At 54.7% G+C, this 24,836-nt stretch overlaps 1 pseudogene; it reads right to left on the bottom strand.

Moving 5' to 3' along the window:
• Window positions 1-24,836, bottom strand: part of LOC136498644 (uncharacterized) — a 59,067-nt pseudogene that overhangs the window by 31,614 nt on the left and 2,617 nt on the right.

Here is a 24,836-nt window from a genome sequence, read left to right as displayed (position 1 = left end):
GGAAGTAGCGACGTCCTCCCGGTGTGGCCGGTGTCACCGGGCCACATAAGTCCCCGTGCACAAGCTCGAGCCTCTCCTTGGCTCGAAAGCTAGCCCGCTGTGGAAAGGGGAGTCGCCTCTGCTTCGTCAACACGCAAACGTGGCAAAGCTGCTCCACATGGTCGAGGCACGGCAGGCCTCGCACCATCTCCGTGGCACTGAGACGCTTCAGGGCCTTAAAGTGAAGGTGCTCGAAACGCTCGTGCCACTACCACGCCTCGTTGTCCCGACGAGCAGCGAGACAGAGGGGTTGTGCCACCTGCACGTTTAGGACGTAGAGTCGATTTGCGCTTCTGGATACCTTGGCAAGAAGGCGACGACGACGATCCCAAATCCTCATGACTCCGTCCTCAACCACCACGCGCGAACCGTTCTCATCCAGCTGTCCCAAGCTGATGATGGAGTTCCTCAACGCGGGGATGTAGTAGACTCCGGTGAGCATCCTTGCTCACCAGACACGGTGGTGAAGATGACGGAGCCGACGCCCTTGATCTCCACGCCGGAGGCACCCCCAAACTTGACGGAGCCTCGGACGCTAGAGTCAAGCTCGGTGAAGAACTCCCATCGACCGGTCATGTGATGGGTGGCGCCGGTGTCGAGGCACCACCCGTCAGTCTTGTCGTTGCCGGAGCTGTCGCCGAGGAGGGCGTGTGCTTTTGGCTCGTCGAGGTGGAGGAGAGCCGCTGCGGCCGGTGCCGCTGGAGGTAGCTCAATGCTTGCATGTGCCATGAACAGAGCCGGCTCCTCCGCCTGTGCGACGTGGGCCTGACCGCGTCGTGGCTGTCGACAGTCCTTGGCCCAATGGCCGAGCTGGCCGCAGTTGCGGCATGAGTCGTCTCGTGCCGGCTTGTGCCTGCCGGCGGCGCCGCCCTGGGCGCCTCCGCGGGCATCACCCTCGGCACGTCCTCGCGCCCCGGCCTGGGCATCTCTGCGCGCCTTGCGTGGCTGGCCACGCTTGCGGCCGCCTGTCGCGGAAGAAGGCTCCCCCTTCTTCCGATCACCTTGGCTGGCAAGCCACTGCTCCCGAGTGAGAAGGAGCTTCCCGCCGGTGGTGATGGGCCCCGAGAGAGACTGTGGCTCATCGCTGTCGACGACCTTGAGGCGACCTATCGCCTCCTCGATCGACATCGTGGAGAGATCCATCAGGGACTCGATCGAGCGAGTCATCTGCTTGTACTTCTCGGGGACGCAGCGAAAGAGCTTTTCGACAGCTCTCTCCTCGCCGTAGGTGTCATCGCCGAACTGCACTATCTTCTGCAATAGTGTTGAGACGGAGAGCAAAGTCATCAACGTCCTCACCTGGCTTGAAGGCTAGGTTCTCCCACTCCTTCCGAAGTGCCTGCAGTGTGGACTTGCGGGCGTGGTCGCTACCGATGCGTGCCGCAGCGATGGCGTCCCAAGCCTCCTTGGCAGTCCGCTTGTTGGTAAGCGAGAACTGCATCTTGGGCGGGACTGCAGCGATGAGGGCATCCAGCGCCCGTCGATCTAGGTCGTAGTCGACGTTGCCGTATCGGACTGCCTCCCACATGTGCCGCACCTGGAGCTTTACCCTCATCACCGCAGCCCACTCAACGTAGTTGGTCTTGGTGAGGGTAGGCCACCCACCACCGGGACCGACGTCCCTGACAACAGCCTGGAGCCCGTGGTAACCACGGTATCGATCCGGGGAGAGAGAGCCACGCTGCCTGTGAAGGCCACGCTCTCCATCGACCCGTCGGTACCAATCCAGGGAGAGAGCCACGCTGCCTGTGAAGGCCGCGCTCTCCATCGACCCGTCCGCCACCGTTGCCGTGCGCGCCTCCCCCAGGAGCGCCGCCGCCGTGCGCGCCTCCTCCAGGAGCACCGCCAGCGCGTCCGCGCCTGTCTGGGTTGCCGCCGCGCTCGTGGGCGTGCGCGGCTGCCCCAGGAGCGCCACCGCCGTGTGCGCCTCCTCCAGGAGCGCCGCCAGCGCGTCCGCGCCTGTCTGGGCTGCCGCCACGCTCGTGGGCGTGCGCGGCTGCCCACTGCGCCGCCCGCGCTCGCGCTGCCTCCCTCTCTAGTAGCTCGAGGTCTGCGTCGGCAGTGTCGTCAGCGGAAATGGAGATGCCGATGCTGCCGTGCAGAGCCTCGACCTCCGCTGCCGCCGCACGCGCTGCATTCGCCGCCGCCGCTCTGGCTGCTGCCACCTCCGCCGCTGCCAGCCTCGGCGCCCTTGCCGCCGCTCGCTCGCGTTTCTCTGCCGTGGCAAGTTCGGCCTCCTGCCGACGCCGCGTGCTCGAGGCGACCGAGCGCTGAGACTGCCCTGTGGACATGACGTTCTACCAGGGGGCTGCTGCGTGGGGAGAGGGCTGCTTCAGACGAGTTGCTGCTCGTCTGCGCGGGGGAGGAGTGAGCAGGAGCGGCCGGAGCTGCTGCTCGCAGCTGGGGCTGTTGTGTGGCTGGGAGAGGAGATGAGCAGGAGATGCTTAGGCTAAAGGATAGTACGGCTCTGATACCACTTGTTAGTCGCTGAATTCTCACTCTAGGAAAGTAGCAGAATTCTTACTCTCATCGAGAGAGGATGACATTAGGAGTTGGGACAATTTTCTGGTTTACTTCTCAATGCCATGCCAACCCAAAGGGTTGGGGATACATATTTATAGGCTGGCAGCCAAGCATATGCCAAGATGCTAGTCTAAGATGTCGTCCTAGATGCTAAGATGCAGTCCTCTAGATGCTAGTCTAAGATACTGTCCTAGATGTTGTCCTCTAGTCTAAGATGTTGTCCTATGCTGTCCTAAAAACACAAATACCACAACAGCCCCACAAAGACCATAATAGCCCCACAAAGACCATAGTAGCCAGACTTATCCATCATCCGATCCAACCCCCTCGGCGAGTTGGCGGCTTGCCACCGAACCGGTACCGTGGAGGAGTGCCAGGACCGGTTCCAGGCCCTGCTACCTCGCGCGGGCCACCTGGACGAGGCACAGCGCGTCCAGTTGTTCACCGCCGGCCTCCTTCCACCGCTCAGCCATGATGTGGAGATTCACAATCCCCAGTCGCTGGTGGCGGCCATGAGCCTCACCCGCAAGATCGAGTTGCGGAACAGCTATGTCGCACCCGCGGCACGCGTTCCCCCGCACGGTCGGGCCGCTCCTGTCGGCGCCCGCACCGCGACTCGCCCTGCCGGCGCTCCTGGCGGACAAGGCGGACAAGGCCGCGCCGGCCACGATCACCGTGGAGGGCCAGCCGGTTCGTCGGCTGACTCAGGCGGAACAGGAGGAGCGTCGTCGCCTCGGTCTCTGCTACAACTGCGATGAAAAGTTCGGTCGTGAGCACAATCGGGTCTGCAAGCGGCTGTTCCTCCTCGACAGCGTCATCGAGGACGACACCGATGACGGGGCCGCTGCTGATGAGGACGCCGCCGGGGAGGAGGCCCCGCACTTCTCCCTCAACGCGATCGCTGGGGTGTCCTTCAACGACACCATGCAGGCCCAGGTGGCCGTGGGCGCCGCCGTCTTCACCGCCCTCCTCGACTCGGGATCCACGCACAACTTCATCGCCGAGGACGTGGCCCTCCGAACCGGCCTGCCTCTGCAGCGTCGCCCACGCCTCACGGCGACAGTGGCGAATGGCGAGCGCGTCTCCTGCCCCGGCGTCATTCGGCAGGCACCGCTCACCATCGACAACGACACGTTCCGCGTCGATCTCTTCGTGATGCCACTCGCCGAGTAGGACCTGGTCCTCGGCACGCAGTGGCTGGCGACCTTGGGGCCGGTGCTCTGGGACTTCAGCGCGCGGCAGATGTCCTTCCAGCGTCAGGGGCGCGCCGTGTGCTGGACAAGCGTGGCGACGACCAACGCGCCCGGCGTCCGCACCACGACAGCCAACGAGTCCCTCCTGGACGAATTGCTGGCATCCTTCGGGGACGTCTTTGCTGAGCCCAAGGGGCTCCCACCTCCGCACGCCCGCGACCATAGCATCGTCCTCAAGCCGGGCGCACAGCCGGTGGCGGTCCGGCCGTACCAGTACCCTGCATCCCACAAGGACGAGTTGGAGCAGCAATGCGCCGCCATGTTGGAGCAAGGCATCATCCGCAGCAGCGCGTCGCCGTTTTCTGCGCCAGTCCTCGTCAGGAAGGCGGAGGGATCCTGGCGCTTCTGCGTCGACTACCGCGCCCTGAACGCCCTCACCATCAAGGACGCGTTCCCCATCCCCGTAGTGGACGAACTACTCGACGAACTCCATGGCGCCCGATTCTTCTCCAAGCTGGACCTTCGCTCCGGGTACCACCAAGTTCGCATGCGGCCGGGTGATGTCCACAAGACGGCGTTCCGCACACACAAGGGCCTCTACGAGTTCTTGGTGATGCCGTTCGGGCTGTGCAACGCCCCAGCGACATTCCAAGCGCTCATGAACGACGTCTTGCGACCCTTCCTCCGCCGGTTTGTCCTTGTCTTCTTTGACGACATTTTGATATACAGCAAGACATGGGCCGACCACCATCGCTACCTCCGCGCCGTCCTCTCCATGCTGCGCCAGCACCATCTCTTCGTCAAGCGAGCGAACTGCGCCTTCGGCGTCGCCTCCGTTTCGTACCTCAGCCACGTCATCTCTGAGGCGGGCGTCGTCATGGATCCGGCCAAGGTGCAGGCCATCCATGACTGGTCGGTGCCACGTTCGGCGCGGGCGGTGCGCGGTTTCCTCGGCTTGGCCGGGTACTACCGCAAATTCGTCCACAACTTCGGCTCCGTCGCCGCGCCGCTGACAGCCCTCCTCAAGAAGGAAGGGTTCTCCTGGACCGACGCAGCAGCCACGGCCTTCGACGCGCTCAAGGCGGCGGTCACCTCGGCCCCGATTCTGGCGATGCCAGACTTCGCCAAGGACTTCGTCGTGGAGTGCGATGCTTCTTCGCACGGGTTCGGCGCGGTGCTCATTCAGGACGCGCACCCGATTGCGTTCTTCAGCCGCCCCGTCGCGCCACGCGATCGCTCCCTCGCCGCCTATGAGCGGGAGCTCATCGGCCTCGTCCACGCCATACGGCACTGGAGACCATACCTCCGAGGCCGCTGATTCCTCGTCAAGACAGATCATTACAGCCTCAAGTACCCATTGGATCAGCGTCTCGCCACGATTCCCCAGCACCACTGGGTGGGGAAACTGTTGGGCTTCGACTTCTCCGTCGAGTACAAGCCGGGCGCGGCGAACGTGGTGGCGGACGCCTTGTCTCGCCGCGACACGGACGAGGGGGTCATTTTCGCCATCTCCGCCCCGCGTTTCGACTTCGTCACGCGCCTCCGTCTGATGATATAAGTCTCATGTGTGGGCTGGTCTTTGTGGGGCTATGCTGGTCACATGGTCCTTGTGGCTGCATGGTCTATTTTTAGGACAACATCTTAGACTAGAGGACAGCATCTTAGACTAGCATCTTGACATATGCATAGCTGGCTAGCAGCCTATAAATATGTACCCCCAACCCCTCAGGTTGGCATGGCATTTGGAAATAAATCAAAAAATTGTCCCAACTCCTAGTGTCATCCTCTCTCGACGAAAGTAAGAATTCTGCTATTACCAAGACTAAGAATTCAGCGACTAACAACTGGTATCAGAGTCGTACTATCCTATAGCCTGAGCATCTCCTGCTCATCTCCTTTCCCAGCAGCACAATAGCCCCAGCTAGGAGCAGCAGCAGCTCCAGCCGCTCCTGCTCACTCCTCTCCCTCTGCGCAGACGAGCAGCAGCTCATCTGAAGCAGCCCTCTCCCCACGCAGCAGCCCCCCGGTAGCGCGTCATGTCCGCAGGGCAGTCTCAGCGCTCGGTCGCCTCGAGCACGCGGCGTCGGCAGGAGGCCGAACTTTCTGCGGCAGAGGAACGCGAGCGAGCGGCGGCAGAGACCGCTGCGGCGGTAGCAAGGGCGTCGAGGCTGGCAGCGGCGGAGCTGGCAGCAGCCAGAGCGGAGGCAGAAGCAACGGCAGGGGATGAAGGAGCGGCAGCGCGGCAGTAGAGGTCGAGGCGATGCGCCGGCGGCAGCATCAGCAGCTCCGTTTCTGCTGACGACAGCGCCGACGCGGACCTCGAGTTGGGGGAGGGAGGAGGAGTGAGAGCGGGCGGCGAGTGGGCAGACACGCACGCCCACGAGCGCGGCGGCAGCCCCGACAGGCGCGGACGCGCGGCGGCGCTCTTAGAGGAGGCGCGCATGGCATGGCGGCGCTCCTGGAGGAGGCGCGCACGGGGGCGGCGTCGTGGAGGCGGCGCGCACGGCGGTGGCCTCCTGGAGAGGAGGAGCAGGACGGCGGTGCTCCGGAGGAGGCGCGCAGGGCGGTGGCGTTGGAGGAGGGCGCGCACGGGGACGGTGGCAGACAGGTCGATGGAGAGCGCGGCCTTCACAGGCAGCGTGGCTCTCTCCCCGGATCGGTACCGTGGTTACCACGGGCTCCAGGCTGTCGTCAGGGATGTCGGCCCCGGCGGTGGGTGGCCTACCCTCACCAAGACCAACTACGTCAAGTGGGCTGCGGTGACGAGGGTAAAGCTCCAGGTGTGGCACATGTGGGAGGCAGTCCGATACGGCGACGTCGATTACGACTTAGATCGACGGGCGCTGGATGCTCTTATCACTGCAGTCCCGCCTGAGATGCAATTCTCTCTTACCAACAAGCGGACTGCCAAGGAGGCTTGGGACGCCATCGCCGCGGCACGCATCGGCAGCGACCGCGCCAGCTAAGTCCACACTGCAGGCACTTCGCAAGGAGTGGGAGAACCTGGCCTTCAAGTCAGGTGAGGACGTTGATGACTTCGCTCTCCGTCTCAACACTGTTGCAGAAGATGTTGTAGTTCGGCGATGACACCTACGGCGAGAAGAGAGCTGTCGAAAAGCTCTTCCGTTACGTCCCCGAGAAGTACAAGCAGATGGCTCGCTCGATCGAGTCTCTGCTGGATCTCTCCACGATGTCGATCGAGGAGGCGATAGGTCGTCGACAGCGATGAGCCATAGTCCCTCTCGGGGCCCATCACCACTGGCGGGAATCTCCTCACTCGGGAGCAGTGGCTTGCCAGCCAAGGTGACCGGAAGAAGGGGGAGCCTTCTTCCGCGACAAGCGGCCGCAAGCGTGGCAAGCCACGCAAGGCGCGCAGAGACGCCCAGACTGGGGCGCGAGGACGTGCCGAGGGTGATGCCCACGGAGGCGCCCAGGGCGGCGCCGCCGGCAGGCACAAGCCGGCACGAGACAACGCCTGCCGCAACTGCGGACAGCTCAGTCATTGGGCCAAGGACTGTCGACAACCACGACGCGGCCAGGCCCACGTCGCACAAGCGGCGGAGGAGGAGCCGGCTCTGTTTATGGCACATGCAAGCATCGAGCTACCTCCAGCGGCACTGGCCGCAGCGGCTCTCCTCTACCTTGACGAGCCAAAAGCACATGCCCTCCTCGGCGATGGCTCCGGCAACGACAAGACTAACGGGTGGTGCCTCGACACCGGCGCCACCCATAACATGACCGGTCGACGGGAGTTCTTCACTGAGCTTGACTCTAGCGTCCGAGGCTCCGTCAAGTTTGGGGATGCCTCCGGCGTGGAGATCAAGGGCGTCGGCTCCGTCATCTTCACCGCCGTGTCTGGTGAGCACAGGCTGCTCACCGGAGTCTACTACATCCCCGCGTTGAGGAACTCCATCATCAGCTTGGGACAACTGGATGAGAACGGTTCGCGCGTGGTGGTTGAGGATGGAGTCATGAGGATTTGGGATCGCCGTCGTCGCCTTTTTGCCAAGGTATCCAGAAGCGCAAATCGACTCTACATCCTTAACGTGCAAGTGGCACAACCCCTCTGTCTCGCTGCTCGTCGAGATGACGAGGCGTGGCAGTGGCACGAGCACTTCGGGTACCTTCACTTCGAGGCCCTGAAGCGGCTCAGTGCCACGGAGATGGTGCCAGGCATGCTGTGCCTCGACCATGTGGAGCAGCTCTGCGACGTCTGCGTGTTGACGAAGCAGAGGCGACTCCCCTTTTCCCAGCGGGCGAGCTTTCGAGCCAAGGAGAGGCTCGAGCTTGTGCACGGGGACTTGTGTGCCCCGGTGACACCGACCACACCGGGAGGACAACGCTACTTCCTGCTGCTCGTCGACGACCTCTCCCGCTACAAGTGGGTGATGATCCTCGACAGCAAGGGAGAGGCTGCGGACGCCATCAGGCGCACACAGGCTGCTGCGGAGACGGAGTGCGGCCACAAGCTGCGCGTGCTGCGCACCGACAACGACGGCGAATTCACGGCGGCTGAATTCGTGTCGTACTGCGCTGATGAGGGCATTCAGCGCCACTACTCCGCGCCGTACAGCCCGCAGCAGAACGACGTCGTCGAGCGGCGCAACCAGACGGTTGTGGGGATGGCTCGGGCCCTTCTCAAGCAGAGGGGGATGTCGACTGCCTTCTGGGGAGAGGCGGTGGTGGCGGCCGTCTACATCCTCAACCGCTCGCCTACCAAGGCGCTCGACGGCAGGACGTCGTACGAGGCTTGGCATGGGTACAAGCCGGTGGTCTCCCACTTGCGGGTCTTCGGCTGCCTCGCGTTCGCCAAGGAGCTTGGCCACATCAGCAAGCTCGACGACAGTAGCACTCCGGGAGTGTTCATCGGCTACGCGGAGGGCTCGAAGGCCTACCGCATCCTCGACCCAAAGACAGTGTGTGCGCACGGCGCGCGACGTTGTGTTCGACGAAGGGCGAGGATGGGCGTGGGACAAGGCGGTGGATGACGGCTCGGCTCTGACGTAAGACGACTTCACTGTCGAGTACGTCCACTTCGAGGTAGCTGGGGGAGTAGGCAGCTCTTCTTCGGCGAGCGCGTCTACCCCAGTCCCCAAGCCTCCACCGACCCCGGCGCCTGCTACTCCGACAGCACCACGCTCTCCAGCCAGGACCTCGGCTACGATGAGTTCTTCGCCGGCTCGACCACAGCCGACAATGCCACGCACTCCAGCACCGACAGGCACCTCTCCGGGCACGTCTACTCCAACACCAGCTCGTATCGAGCACAGCCCGGTTGAGCTCGCTACTCTGCTCTCTCACGACGAGGAGCGCATCGATGCATACCACGACGGCGAGCCGTTGCGGTACCGTACGGTGGAGAACCTTCTCGGTGACCAGCCGGTGCCGGGACTGGTGCCTCACGATCTGGAGGCGCAGTTGCACCTTGCGTGTGACGACGGCGAGCCTTGGTCGTTTGCTGAGGCCGAGAAACACGTGGCATGGCGCGCCGCGATGCAGTTGGAGATGGATGCGGTTGAGAAGAACCGCACCTGGGAGCTTGCTGACCTTCCTCGTGGTCACCGCGCAATCACCCTTAAGTGGATGTACAAGCTGAAGAGGGATGAAGCCGGCGCCATCGTCAAGCACAAGGCTCGCTTGGTGGCACGAGGTTTCGTGCAGCAGGAGGGGGTCGACTTCGATGACGCCTTTCATCCCGTGGCACGGATGGAGTCCGTGCGACTCCTCGCGCTAGCTGCCCAGGAGGGCTGGCGTGTTCATCACATGGACGTCAAGTCGGCGTTCCTTAACGGCGACTTGAAGGAGGTCTACGTGCACCAACCGCCGGGATTTGCGATCCCCGGCAAGGAGGGCAAGGTGCTCCGCCTGCGCAAGGCCCTCTATGGCTTGCGGCAGGCACCGAGGGCGTGGAATGCCAAGTTGGATTCCACGCTAAAGGGGATAGGCTTCGAGCAAAGCCCGCACGAGGCGGCCATCTACCGACGGGGCAGTGGAGAAAATGCTCAGCTGGTGGGTGTCTACGTCGACGACTTGGTGATCACCGGCACCAAGGATGCGGAGGTGGCGGCATTCAAGGAAGAGATGATGGCCACCATCTAGATGAGTGACCTAGGGCCTCTCTCCTACCTGGGAATCGAGGTGCACCAGGATGACTCCGGGATCACGCTTCGACAGACCGCCTACGCCAAGCGCGTCGTTGAGCTAGCTGGGCTCACCGACTGCAACCCAGCTCTCACTCCAATGAAGGAGAGGTTGAAGCTGAGCCGCGACAGCACGACGGAGGAGGTGGACGCTACGCAGTACCGGTGTCTTGTGGGGGGCCTTCGCTACCTCGCCCACACACGGCCGGACTTGGCATTCTCCGTCGGCTACGTTAGTCGGTTCATGCAGCGACCGACGACGGAGCACCAGCAGGCTGTGAAGAGGATCATCCGCTACGTTGCGGGGACTCTCGATCACAGCCTCTACTACCCTAGGTGCCTTAGGGCGGCACACTTCATCGGGTACAGCGACAGCCACCACGCCGGCGACATCGACACCAGCAAGAGCATGAGCGAGATCCTCTTCTTCCTCGGCAAGTGCCTCGTTAGCTGGCAGTCGGTCAAGCAACAGGTGGTGGCCCTGTCCAGCTACGAGGCCGAGTACATAGCGGCCTCCACCGCTTCGACTCAGGCGCTCTGGCTCGCTCGACTGCTCGGTGATCTCCTCGGCAGAGACACTAGAGCGGTGGAGCTCAGGGTGGACAGCAAGTCCGCTCTGGCCCTGGCAAAGAACCCCGTGTTCCATGAACGCAGCAAGCACATCCGGGTGAGGTACCACTTCATCCGAGGTTGTTTGGAGGAAGGGAGCATCAAGGCGAGCTACATCAACACCAAGGACCAGCTTGCGGACCTGCTCACCAAGCCCGTTGGGAGGATCAAGTTCCTTGAGCTCTGCTCCTGGACTGGGATGGTTCAACTTTCCCACAGGACGACGCACAAGACTTAGGGGGGGAATGATGGGATAAGTCTCATGTGTGGGCTATTCTTTGTGGGGCTGTGCTGGTCACATGGTCCTTGTGGCTGCATGGTCTGTTTTTAGGACAGCATCTTAGACTAGAGGACAGCATCTTAGACTAAAGGACAGCATATTAGACTAGCATCTTGGCATATGCTTGACTGGCTAGCAAGCTATAAATATGTACCCCCAACCCCTCAGGTTGGCATGGCAGTTGGAAATAAACCAGAAAATTGTCCTAACTCCTAATGTCATCCTCTCTCGATGAGAGTAAGAATTCAGCGACTAACACTGTCAAGCGCAGGACACCGACCCTGCCCTCGTCGCCATACGGGACGAGCTCCGTGCGGGCTCCCGCGGCGCACCATGGACGCTCGTCGACGGCATGGTCCAGTTCGGCAGCCGCCTCTACATCCCCCCGGCGTCCCCGCTCGTCCAGGAGATCATGGTGGTCGTGCACGAGGACAGGCATGAAGGGGTCCAGCGCACACTACATCGCCTCCAACGCGACTTTCATTTTCCTAACATGCGACAGCTGGTGCAGGACCTCGTGCGCTCGTGCGTGACATGTCAGAGGTACAATTCAGAGCACCTCCACCCGGCAGGACTTCTACTTCCCCTGCCCGTACCCCAGGGTGTCTGGACGGACATCGCGCTCGACTTTGTGGAGGCATTGCCGCGCGTCCGTGGCAAGTCCGTCATCTTGACGATGGTGGACAGGTTCAGCAAGTACTGCCACTTCATTCCCCTAGTGCACCCGTACTCCGCCAAGTCCGTCGCGCAAGCCTTCTTCACCGACATAGTGCGGCTTCATGGTGTCCCCCAGTCCATGGTGTCCGACCGCGATCCGGCTTTCACCTCGACGTTCTAGCGAGAGCTCATGCGCCTGATGGGCGCCAAGCTCCACATGACCTCGGCGTTCCACCCTCAATCCGATGGCCAGTCAGAAGCTGCCAACCCGTGTCATCGTCATGTACCTGCGCTGCCTCACCGGCAATCGACCTCGACAGTGGCCGCGCTGGTTGCCATGGGCGGAGTACGTCTACAACACCGCCTACTAGTCCTTGCTGCAGGACACGTCGTTCCGCGTAGGGTAGGCACACCCCGGCTACGTAGTTCGTAGCCGCGATCCGTGTTGGGGCGAGGTTTTACCCCTCAGCGCCCATTTTGTTGAGAGAGGGAGGAGAGATAATTGTTCTTGCTTAATCCCAAATGACAGATTACAAGGACTCTGATAGGCCATAGCCTCAACAAACTCTAACAAATCACTCCTAAATCAGAGGCCCCTTGATTGGCTCTCCTTTAATCTAGCCACTTTCTAAACCGAGCCCTGCGCTGGTGGAAACAATTTCACGAAATTCCAATACAAAGTTAAAGTTAACAACCTGGGATAAACTGCCATTTTGCCAAAACATGTTCCTGTTCCAGCTTTTTGGGCGGAGATCTCGTCCATGGTTGCATCAAGTCATCAAGATTTGTAATGTTTTCAGCAGAAACACGAATAGGTTTAGGTGCAGCAATTTTCTTTTCTTGACTTTCAGTTAGCAGTGTGCTTGATACTGGTGGTGGTGTATTAAGTCGTGGAACACCTAAGATCAATGAGGAACTTATTAGCAAGAAGGTCCGGTTGCAAACTAAGGGAATACAAGATATTATACCTTTGCTCTCCAAGATCATTTCTAAGTATGACTTTGTGATCCATGGTCCCTTTATACCAAGCTTTGAAGCCTCTGCTGCAACAATCTAAATTATGTAAGTCAGTTAAATTATCAAACTTTAACCAAGGCTCAAGAACAAGTTCACAACACACAAAGAAATCAGTTAAATTATACCAAGCTTTGAAGCCTCAACTACAACAATCTAAATTATGTAAGTCAGTTAAATTATCAAACTTTAACCAAGGTTCAATCACAAGTTCACAACAAACATAAAAAGAAATCAGGACATCGTTCAGAATTCATAATCATATATATATCTTTCTCTTGGAATTAAGAGCAACAATCTTTCAATTTCATACCTCTATTAAATTCACAGCATAAAAGATCCTATAGCCTAAACATTGTGAACTCTAGGTACCTGAATAGTTAGAATTTCATAAGGTTCCTAGAAGTAAACATATATAACAAATAGTTGAAGTACACAATTGTCAAACTCAGTCATCAAATGCTTTAGATGAAAGGTGATAATATGCATTATGGGAATACTGACTAGTTATAAGAACACCTGTAAGCCACCCTAAATATTTGAAGCCAAAAGGCAGACATTACCCAAATTCAAGAATTATGAATTTCAAGGACGAAATAGAACAATTTTAGCACAAGATAAAAGTTAGCATTAATCAGATTCAACGATGACCATGACATGCTAGATGTGGCAAAACCCAAGAATGGACATCAAGTTTGATCTCTTAAAAATTCCTGAGAATCCAGAAAAAATCAAGAGCACCAAAAAGCACAACTGAGTCATAACTCATCACCCAGCATAGAAGAATGTATACCTTTCTACTTGGACCTTTTAATACCAAAAAGGTCTCGTTTAGGGTGTCAATGGTCTCTGCCGCTATCAGTAATTGATCTCTATTGACAGATGTGCATGTACGCTTAAAGCTAACAACAACACTGTACCCCAAAGCCAACAATCCTCCAAGAGTTGTTCGTCCAACCTGAAATAATTCAGAAACATGCAGCACGTTCAGAACATCTCATCACGTTGCTGCAATTTTTAAGTGATACAGAGTGCTCCTATGAAACAATTTAACTCTTCATTATAGGAGGGCTTCACCTAATTGAACTATGAAAAACACTTGCTAGTTGGGAGAGATTTAAGTGTAATATAAACATTTCATCTTAAGGAGTGTAATAATGTAGAAGATACAAAAGAATATTTGAGTTTTAGTGTTGTTCTCAAATAAATTAAGATCATTTGCTACCAATATTTTGCAGGTTTGCAGCACAAACAAGATTCTATGATAATATGTACTCCATTCCAAATTATAAGACATTTTGGCTTTTCAAGATACATAGCTTTTGCTATGCACTTAGATATACACTACGTCTAGATACATAGTAAAAGCAATGTATCTAGAAAACCAAAACGTCATATAATAATTTGGAATGGAGAGAGTAATATGTAATACTTATAGTAGTATTTCCACTTTCAGATTTACAAATTCCACTGCTTTAGAATTCATCAACTGCACGCTGATAGAGGATGAACTAGCTCTTGTATTCATTCATATTGAGTAAACCAGATTACAGGGATTTATATAGGAGCTAGACTAACACAAGAGAGAGAGGGGGAAGCACACAGGCGACAGCCAGGGAAGATTCCCAGGCATCAGCCGTCTAACAGTAAAGAGAAGTAAATTCTAGCAGTAAAGATGGGGAGTAAATAGGTGACAGCCAGGGGAGGTTCCTAGGCGTCAGCCAGCTAGTAATAAAGGAAGCAGTAAACATGCTAACACAAGCTCAAGCTGTCAACGTGCAGAACATACGCAGCCTCATCCCAGCTGTCCTCGACATCGACTCCAACAACAACACCCGCTGGCGCAGTCAGATCCTTCTCATCCTCAGGAAGTACTGCCACGTCCTTGATGATGCTACCGATCATACCTTCCTAGACTGAGCACGCATGAACTGTGTTGTCCTGTCGTGGCTCTACGGACTCTACGGCAACATCTCCAGCAACCTCAAGGAGATCGTCCAGGCACACCACACGCGCCGTCTGGCTTGCCCTGGAACACCAATTCCTTGCCAATCGCGAACAGCGCGCCCTCTACCTCGACACCGCCTTTCAAAACTTTGTCCAAGGCGACCTCTCCATCACCGACTACTGTTGTAAGTTCAAGAACATGGCAGACACCCTTGGTGATCTCAGAGGACCGCACACCATCCTCAACGTCGTCCGTGGCCTCAACGAGCACTTTGCCTCTCTATTCGCATGCACCTTCAGTTTAGGCGTCCCATCCCCACCTTCCTAGAGGCCCGCAACGACTTGATTCGGGCTGCTCACGGTTGTACGCATCTGGGCCTTGAGCCCGCCATGGTTTTCTATAGCTTGATCATTAGACATAATAGGCAAGGATATCTGACATTAGTTATACCTTCTATAAACCAACCGTAGATCATCCTTGCCTGTATATGCCCCTGTACTCTACAGGCCCTAATCAATCTACTGTTCTCTCGTGTATTACCATTGCTTTCAAATCTATTTCCCTCAATCTCCTCTACCAAGCATAGAGCAGTCAGGGCTTGACTCTGGCCCTCAGTCGCCCCCTGTTACAAGTCAAAGCCCTGTGCTCATTCCAATAACTCTGGGAGCTTTTGGTTGATATGAAAAGAAGGCAACAGTTGCATTTTCCACAAAGCATCACCAAGTATACAAAGGGCAAGCACAGCTTGCTGTGAAGTTCCTCAATGCCTACTAGATGTGATAATTCATTTTATTTCCAGGGCACTAATGTAACCATAGTTTTGAGTATGTGTTGTTGCGCATGTAACAGCACTCCTGCATATTTGAGGAAAATAGCCTAACATCTATGCATGCCTGAGTGAAGATACTGTTAGTTTGCACTGTGCTCTAAACACTGGCAGTACATACTGTTTCACCTTAGTAAGCCACACCTATTCTTTTGCCAGAATGACAAACCAATGCAAGTTTTCAGTACTCAACAACTTAAGGAAACACAAAACAGATCCTTTGAAGATCAGTGTATACCTCAAACTCAGCTTTTGGACGGATTATGAAGTACTTGTCAACAATCCTCTGGTCTCCGAGAGATAGGTAGTATCTTATTCCACATTGCCTAACCTTAATCCAATCATCAATCTTCATTTCTTCAGAAGCAAAAGGTGGCCTAAGGTACATCTCAATAAAGCTGGAATAATTGAAAAAACAGTTGTCACAAACTAAAAACCTTGATGAAGGTACAAGGGAACTTTAAAAAGGCTGTCAGGATCCTGATCTAGGTAGTATCTTTACCATTTGACTGTAATCAATCATAAAATTATGATCCTGCCAGACTTAAAATCATATATATTTAAAATGAAAATTGAAAACATGGATTTTTTGCACATGCATTTTCAGTTACAGTCTACAGCATTGATTGTGAATGTGAACATGTGCTACCCCATATAAGTCTGAGATTTTTTTTTCTCCTTAAAAGAAAAAAAACAGACATGCATTGTGCAACAAAATTAAACTAAAAGAGTAGAGGTATCAACAAATTGTATATTAATGCTAAGTTAGTTTGGAGTCAGGAATACATTAGAAAACAGTCATGTGGGGCCTTCAATATGGCCAGTGTAACAAGAAGGACGATATGCAGATGCCTGCCTAGAGATACTATCATATACGATAGATAGATTTGCTTTTAGTTTGTTTTATTTACTAGAATCATGCCCGTGCGTTGCACCGGAGGAAAATAGTACCACGATAATTTAAATTTGACTGTGTTCAAGTATTTCCAGAAAACAATAAAAAAAAGGGCAGACCCAGTGCCGGAGGCTCCCACATAAGTGGGGTCTGGGGAAGGGAAAAACCGAGGCAAGCCTTCCCCCCGCAAAATCTGCAGAGAGGCTGCTTCCAAAAAACAATACTTTGAACAAAATATTCGCAACATTCCATTTATAGTCAGATCCATCTTTATGATTCATGTTCAATTAACATAATTTGACGGGCGCAGCAGCCTCAGTTTCGCGATTGACACAATCTCAGTTTGACGGCGCCGGACGGTCTCGGTTTCGCGATCGACACGGTCTCCGTTTGACGGCCTGGTGTACACGTCGAGAACTTGATCAAGTCCCTCGAGCTCCTGTCCGATGATGCTTCAGCGAGGCTGAGATCCCCCACGCTAGATGTGCTCCTCGACGTCACAGCGCGCTCGCACGCCAAGGCCATGGAGGTGGGCAATGTCTAAGTTCTCGTGGAGCTCCTCCCGACGCTGACCGCCGCATCACCATGTGCGCGCTCCTCCTGCTCAAGCGCCCATGCAAGTTCTACGCATGTCAGGCCTCGCCAACAGGTTGGATGTTGATGTGCGGCAGCGTGATGAAGCTGCTGGCGGTGCGACGGAGGCACGCGAGGCTCCTATAGTTGAGGTTTTGGTCGTTTCTTATTAAGAACAGGCGCGTTTGTAACAGAAAAATCCTGAGGTGTGTGTGGTGTGCTGTGAGTTTTGTATTAGCTATCCTGAGCCTTCCTTTTTTCCCCTATCCTAATGCAATGATAAGCAGCTCTCCTTCGTATTCCGGAAAAAAAAGGCTGGACGCCGGCCTCCGTGTTGCCCGTTTCTTCGCGTCGCCATCTGCCGATGAGTTTGTGGCTGATGTCGAGCCCAAGAACATCCATCTTCAGGTCTTTCGCAACGTGGCTAAGTGGTGGGCAGCCTTTATCAAGTCTTCCAATGCGTGACGTGTGGGCATGCAAGTAGCAGGTTTGCATGTTTGCATGTGGGCATGCACAGTATGGTTTCATATTGCATATCAGGGGATCAACGGAGCAGAGTGGAGTGTAGACGATTCCGTATAGTTTTAGGCGCGCGCACGAATCCTTTGGATGAAAACCTGTCATATTTTTAGGTGTAACAGATTCGGTTAGCCCTTTGTGTGGCTGGACATGGGTAGAATATAAGCCTCTGATCCAGCATAGTTAGTTAGGCATTAGATTGATCTATCTCTAGTTCCTCTTGGCGCTGCCTTCTTAGCGCGACGTTGAGTTCCACCATTGCTCCGCCGCAACGTCGAGGTCCAAGGCCGCGTCCTGTCACTGCATTTGATTATAAGCTACTCCCTCTGTCCCAGATTAAATGCAATTCTAGGGTTGGGCACACAAACCAATGCTAGGTGCAAAATTACAAAAATGCCCCTTCCTCTGTAAATATCAGCCTCATCCTTTCCTCATTCCTGCTAGTACATTCCAGTTGCCGGCTGTTTTTTCCAGTGTTGTGGTTTGTGTGGACGAGAAGCATCCGGACACTGCGTCATCTTTTGACAGGCAGGTCTCAGTAGCATTCTTTTGGAGACAAATTTCAAATTCTTGAGTTGCATTTATTTTGGGACACGGGAGTACGCCATATTCCCAGCACCAATCATCCTCCTTCCTCTGCTTGTGACAGCCTGCTATCAGATAGCTCTGGTTCCATCTCCATGGGTGACAACACCTTACTGCCGCGGCTGACCAAATGGCCACAACTCTCGTGGACGTTGTGGCCAAGCTCACCGACCATACCACACAGTTCACCACTCTCAAACCACTTAATCCCCTTTGCCAAGAAACTCGATGGCCTCCAGAGAAAGTCATCACGCTACATGCCTCTGCCTTCAAGACCGCCGAGCAAGTCCACGCACTGAATCTTGTAGTAAGTTGCCTAGACCACCCTCGCTGTGAGGGCAAGCTCCCTATCTACCCGGCGCTAGAGTCCGACGACAATAGGCAGGACTTGGGGCGCTAGCCACCGCCTCCTGCGACTACGCCCATAGCCTAGGAACAACCACGACCATTGGGACCCATAGCAGGATGCACGCGATGGCCACTACGTTCGCCGCGCAGCACAAGACTACAATGATCTCGATGACCATTCGCTTCCACCCCAGGGCCAAGCTGGATTTCCCGGTGTCCGACGGCAAGGAGGATCCTCCCTTGGTTCAACTGTTGCAAGACGTTCTTCCAGGGTCAACACATGGTCAACACATGCCATAACACCGCAAGGTGTGGTATGAGTCGTTGCCCCTGACTGGCACAGCCCAACTCTGGTACTATCGGCTAGAGTTCACCGGAGATGCCCCATCGTGGAGCCGCTTTGCACAACTTGTTCTCCAGCGCTTAGGGCAGCCCATGACCGAAGAGATTGCCACGCTCCATTGCACGGGATCGGTGCTCGATTACTCCGATCGATTCCTGACCTTGGAGCGCCACGACGCGGAACTCACGGAGTCGTATCAGGTCCAGCTATTCCTGGCCAGGCTCCAAAATCCTCTCAAGACCGATGTTGCACTTCGTCTACCGCAGACCCTCAACAACGCCGTCATGCTGACCACGGCGTATGAGCATCAATAGGCCGAACCAGGCGTTCGCTAGCGACCGACGGCGGAGCATCAACAGGCTGTCAAAAGGATCCTTCGCTACGTCGCGGGCACCTCCGACTACGGCTTGCACTACCCGATGTGCCCCGGCGCGAAGCACTTCATCGGGTACAGCGACAGCGACCTCACCGGCGACATAACACAAGCAAGAACACCAGTCCCGCTGTTCTTCCTCGACAAGTGTCTGATCAGCTGGCAGTTGGTTAAGCAACAGGTGGTAGCTCTATCCAGTTGCGAGGCGGAGTACATCGCTGCCACTACCACTTCGACTCAGGCTCTGTGGCTGCCTCGGCTGCTGGGCGATCTCCTTGGCAGAGACGCACAAGCAGTGGAGCTCAGGGTGGACAGCAAGTCCGCCTTGGCCTTGGTGAAAAAACCCCGTCTTCCATGAGCGCAGCAAGCATATCAGGATCAAGTGCCACTTCATCAGAAGCTGCTTGGATGAGGGGAGCATCATGGCCAGCTACATCAACACCCAGGACCATCTCGCCGACTTCCTCACCAAGTCCCTTGGGCAGGTCAAGTTCCAAAAGCTTCGCGCCAGGATTGGTACAACTCAAATTCCCCATAAGGCACCACACAAGACTTAGGGGGAGAATGATAGACCTTTATAACTCTTGTGCTTATCTATAGTAGTTGGTGGCTGTGACAGCACCCTTATCTTCTTATCCTAATAGCATCTACATTAGTAGTTGGAATATGTTGTGAACCTCTCTTAAGGACAAATATGCTACTCTATATGTATCCCCAACCTGCCATGGTTTGTGGCAAGGCTAAGTAATGGAAAATATAGCCCCAAACTTGTGTTTATCTCTAACAAATGGTATCTAGAGCCTAAGTTCAATGGGTTCTACCTTACCCCATCCCAATCCCGTCGCCATGGGTCACCGGTCCAACCGCTCCCACTCCATCTCCCACGAGTCGACTACCTCCAGCGTGCGGAGCCGGCAGGCAACCGCACGAGACCAGCGGCGAACGACGCACACACGACCAGGGAGGCGGACGCGCATGCAGCGCGCACCGAGAAGGCGGAACGGCGGGAACAGGAGGCGGCGGACCAGGCGGCGGTGGCTGCTCGGGCGGAGCGGCTCGCGGCTGCCGAGCTTGCAGCTGAGCGAGCTGATGAGACGGCCAGGGAGGCCGCGGCGGCTGCTCAGGCAGCGGCGGCGGCTACTGCCGCTCTGCGACGTGATGCAGGCAGCCTAGGCGGATGTAAGGCGGGCGACCGCGACACGGACGCGTGACATGCGTGGGACGGACGCGCGATGCGCGCGGGATCCACGCGTCAAGCGCGAGCTAGAGGCCCAGCGGCAAAGGAGCAGGCGGTGCGGCTGGAGGCAGAGCGGGACTTCGTTGCGCTAGAGGCACTAGCGCAATACGGACGCGACCTGGATGACTGGGAGCAGGGCGAACGGGACGCTGGCGCGCGGATCCCTCACAGGCGGCACGCCTCCCATTCCCCGGACAGGCGCCGCAGTCGCCATAGCCGGCGCAGTTCCCCTACCATTGTCCAGACCGTCGTCAAGGATTCCGGCACCAGCAGCGGATGGCCTATGCTCACCAAGACCAACTACACCGAGTGGTCTATGGTGGTGAAAGTGAAGGTGCAGGCGCGACACATGAGGGACGTGGTGCAGTACGGCGACGCCGACTTCACCGAGGATAGGTGGGCACTGGAGGCCCTTCTTGCTGCTGTTCCGCCAGAGGATGACCGCCAAGGATGCCTAGGATGCCATCGTCGATGCACGCATCGGCAACAACCAATCCCGTCGCCATGAGTCACCGGTCCAACCGCACCCACTCCATCTCCCACGAGTCGACTACCTCCAGCGGGCGGCGCCGGCAGGCATCAGCACGAGACCGGCGACGGACGACGCACACGCGGCTAGGGAGGCGGACGTGCACGCAGCGCGCATCGAGGAGGCGGAGCGGCGGGAGCAGGAGGCGGCGGGCTGGGCCACAGTGGCTACTTGGGCGGAGCGGCTTGCGGCCGCCAAGCTTGCAGCCGAGCGGGCCGCCGAGGCGACCAACGAGGCCGCGGTGGCTGCTCAAGCGGTGGCAGCGGCTGCTGCTGCTCCGCAACGCGATGCGGGCGGCCTAGGCGGACGTGAGACGGGCAACCGTGACGCAGACGCGCGACGCGTGGGACAGACGCGATGTGAACGCGCGAGGCTCGCGGGATCCACGCGTCAAGCGCGAGCTAGAGGCCAGCGGCAGCGGGAGCAGGTGGTGCAGCTGGAGGCAGAGCGCTGCCACTACCGCTTCGACTCAGGCTCTGGCTGGCTCGGCTGCTAGGCGATCTCCTTGGCAAAGCCACACAAGCAGCGGAGCTCAGGGTGGACAGCAAGTCCGCCTTGGCCTTGGCGAAGAACCCCGTCTTCCATGAACGAAGCAAGCATATCAGGATCAAGTACCACTTCATCAGAAGCTGCTTGGATGAGGGGAGCATCAAGGCCGGCTACATCAACACCCAGGACTAGCTCGCCGACTTCCTCACCAAGTCCCTTGGGCAGGTCAAGTTCCAAGAGCTTCACGCCAGGATTGGGATGGCTCAAATTCCCCAGAAGGCACCACACAAGACTTAGGGGGAGAATGATAGACCTCTATAACTCTTGTGCTTATCTAGAGTAGTTGGTGACTATGTCAGCACCCTTATCTTCTTATCCTAATAGCATCAACTTTAGAAGTTGGGATATGTTTAATCCTTTCTTAAGGACCAAGTATGCTACTCTATATGTATCCCCAACCTGCCATGGTTTGTGGCAGGGCTAAGTAATGGAAAATATCTAGCCCCAAACCTGTGTCTACCTCTAACAGCCGCAACAATATCCACAGCGAGCAGTTCCCAGCGTCGGGCCAATGGCTTGTGCTACTACTGTGATCCCCGGTACATCATAGGACACCATTGCAAAAAAGTTGTTCATCATTGAGGTCATGGACTCAGATAATACGAAGGGGGACTTCGCACCTTCCACGAGGGATCCAGCCTCTCCCTCATGGTGCTCATGGGTGTCGGCTCTGAGATACCAATCCATCAAGGTCTACGCCAAGTTAGGCCCCCACACATTCATCGCCTTGCTGGACTCTGGTTCAACACATAATTTCATCGAAGTCGATATGGTGTGCGGGCATCGTCGTTGCTGGCAGCGCTGGTAATCCACCCGGCATCATCTAGGCGAGACAGGGCAACGCGCTCACGAGTCGCGGTAGCTGCACATTCCAGAGCAGTGGCGGCGGCATATTCCTCTTCAAGGGTGTAGAGGGCAGCGCGGACGACTACATGTGCGTCTGCGGCCACACGCGTGGCAGCGGCGGCAGCTACCTCTAGGGTGGCCTTTGCCATGGTCACGCGGTCACAAGCAGCGGCAGCCAGCGGCATGCGTAGCGGCATCAGCAACAGAGGGCGAGGCGATCGCGGCATGCTCTGCTTCGAGTGGCAAGGACGCGCTACTGGGTGGCAGCTGCTGCACGGGCAGCAACCGCAGCGACCTCCTCCAGGTCGGCCTTCTCCTTGGCCGTGGCGGCGGCTGCCGTACGCCCGATTGTGGCGGCTTGCTCGTGCTCAGCCTGTGCAGCGGCAGCAGATGCGGCAGTGGGAGATAACGCCTCATGAGCCATGGAAGGAGGACAGCGGAAATTAGAGGGTGCAGAAGGAAGAGATCACAAGATCTCAGGAGTCTCTTGCACGCTGGGCAGGAACCTAGGAGGCAGCCATCAGCTATTAATAGCAGATATTAAACATGATAACAATCCTGAGCACAAATAGTTAATGATTCTATTAAGGTCATATCCATTGACCGATCTAGGTTAAGTCCAAGGCACCAAACTGTACAATTGCAGGAATGTACACTCCTACAACCTATATCACAATATTGACAACCTTAAACTCTCTGAACAACTCCAGCCGAGTGGACAAATAAATTAAGAGGGTGAAGAGGAAACATGAACTCACTTCTCAGTTTCTGCTTTATTATGTTCAAAAGAATACAACTTCTTGCCATCTGATGACTACAATAAAACACAAAAAGTTAAAAAACCAAAGAATATAAAAAGATGGAATGAGTAACCAACTAACCATAGCTACAAATTGTGTACCACATCAAAAATCACATAAGTTCATACTGCAATATGAAGATAAATAAACAAATAAAACAGTCCAAAATGAAATGTAGGCTGCTATTATGATAATGTTGAAATATGAGAATGCATAAAACCCCCTAATTCAGTCAAGGACTTCAAACCCAATATTTAAATGTAACATGGGGTCCATAACTACGCATTTCTACTACTCATTGGCCACATGTACAATTTTCTGAAAGCACTGTGCTCTCCAAGATCAACGTTTTGCACATTTAGCATTTGCAATTTACAGTTCGATTTGATAATGCGTAGACAAAGCACCACAATACTAAATGCATGTCTGCAGAAGCAGCACTCCCAAATTAATATTTCAATATAAAGAATACATCATGTCAGTTTTCCACTGAATAGTTAAACAGCAGTATTTTATGATGAAAAACACAAATGATCAGGCAAAACTAGCGAAGGGAGTAAACAGGAAAAACAATACATAATCAAAACTCTACTGTCAAGGTGAACAAAATAGCCATAGATTTCATATTCATGTACCCACATAGAGTAAGGTATCATTCTTGAAATGACTGAAGGGTTTTCAAGTTAAGCAGCCTGTTCGTTTGGCTGTGGCTTGTCGTAAACAATCGTAAATTTCCAGCCGGAACAGTATTTTTCTCTCACACAAACCAGCCAGCAGTACTTTTTCATGAACCAGCCAACCGAACAGGCTGAAGAACTTCTGATACAAGGAATCTTAGGTGGGATGGGATACTTCAAAGTGCAACCTGGTTTCTGGTTGGCCAGTTCTCTTAGGCTGACATGGGACCGGAGCACGAAATACAAATGGGAGGCACAAGGTTGTCACCCTGGAGCTGTCCGGTGGCAGAGCATGCTAAGGCATGAGTACACCAGGGTTCCAGGGCAAAGTATAATTACATACTCCATATGATATTCCTCCTTAATTGCAATTGATGCATCCTCTCAAATCGTGGCAAGGCCCCAACATGTAGCTACTTACAGCAATATGTCTAAGGAATAGGATACACAAATCTCAACACCTGGAATAACCTTAACTAACTGGGATAGCAAGCAAATTCTTAACTATTTGTTGATTATTGTGATCATGTGAAGATGAGGTTCGTTATATAAGCTTGGCTGGCGCCAGCACCTGGCATAGTTGCAGCTCCCCATTTCCCCGTATTGCCTCTTGTTGTGCTACACTAACTATTAACTAAAGCTAGTTGCATAATATTAGCACTACCAACCAAATAGCAGGAAGTGTTATCAGAATACTGGTGCAAGGGTTAACAAGAGAGAAAGCAGACACAATAGCATTGATTTCAAAAGGAAGAACCATATGATTATTCAACATCAAAAGAAAAATACCACCACAGATGAAAAATAAACTTTCATCCAATCAAATCTATTAGATTAATAGAAATCATCAAACCAAAGTGATTGAATATTTCATGAAAAAAAACAGGAATATTTATATTAACAATAGTACTCTCCTCTATCCACAAAAGGATGCAATTCTCACTTTTCGAGGAGTCAAATGATTTGAAGTTTGACCAAAGTTATATAAAGAAGTACTAACATTTATGATACAAAATAAGTACCATTAAATTAATTATGAAATATATTTTCGTAGTAAACCTAGTTGGAGACATAAATGTTAATACTATTCACTATAAACTTGGTCAAAGTTAAGCTAGTTTGACTTGCACAAATCCAATAGTTGCATCCTTTTGTGGACGGAGGGAGTATTATATTAAACTATTAATCAACAGTAATCCTTTGCTGACCTCATTTTTGCACTTTAGCTTGTAGTACGGTTCTCGAAATGAGCAGACAAAGCTGTTATCAATCCTAATCTGCACCAGCAAATAACTAGGAAACATCATTACCAAAGAACCAAATGATACTCAGA

This window comes from Miscanthus floridulus, chromosome 12 (assembly GCF_019320115.1).
Source record: "Miscanthus floridulus cultivar M001 chromosome 12, ASM1932011v1, whole genome shotgun sequence".
Taxonomy (NCBI): domain Eukaryota; kingdom Viridiplantae; phylum Streptophyta; class Magnoliopsida; order Poales; family Poaceae; genus Miscanthus; species Miscanthus floridulus.
The sequence above is the reverse complement of the archived record's forward strand: the minus strand, read 5'-3'. Positions and strand labels throughout refer to the sequence as shown.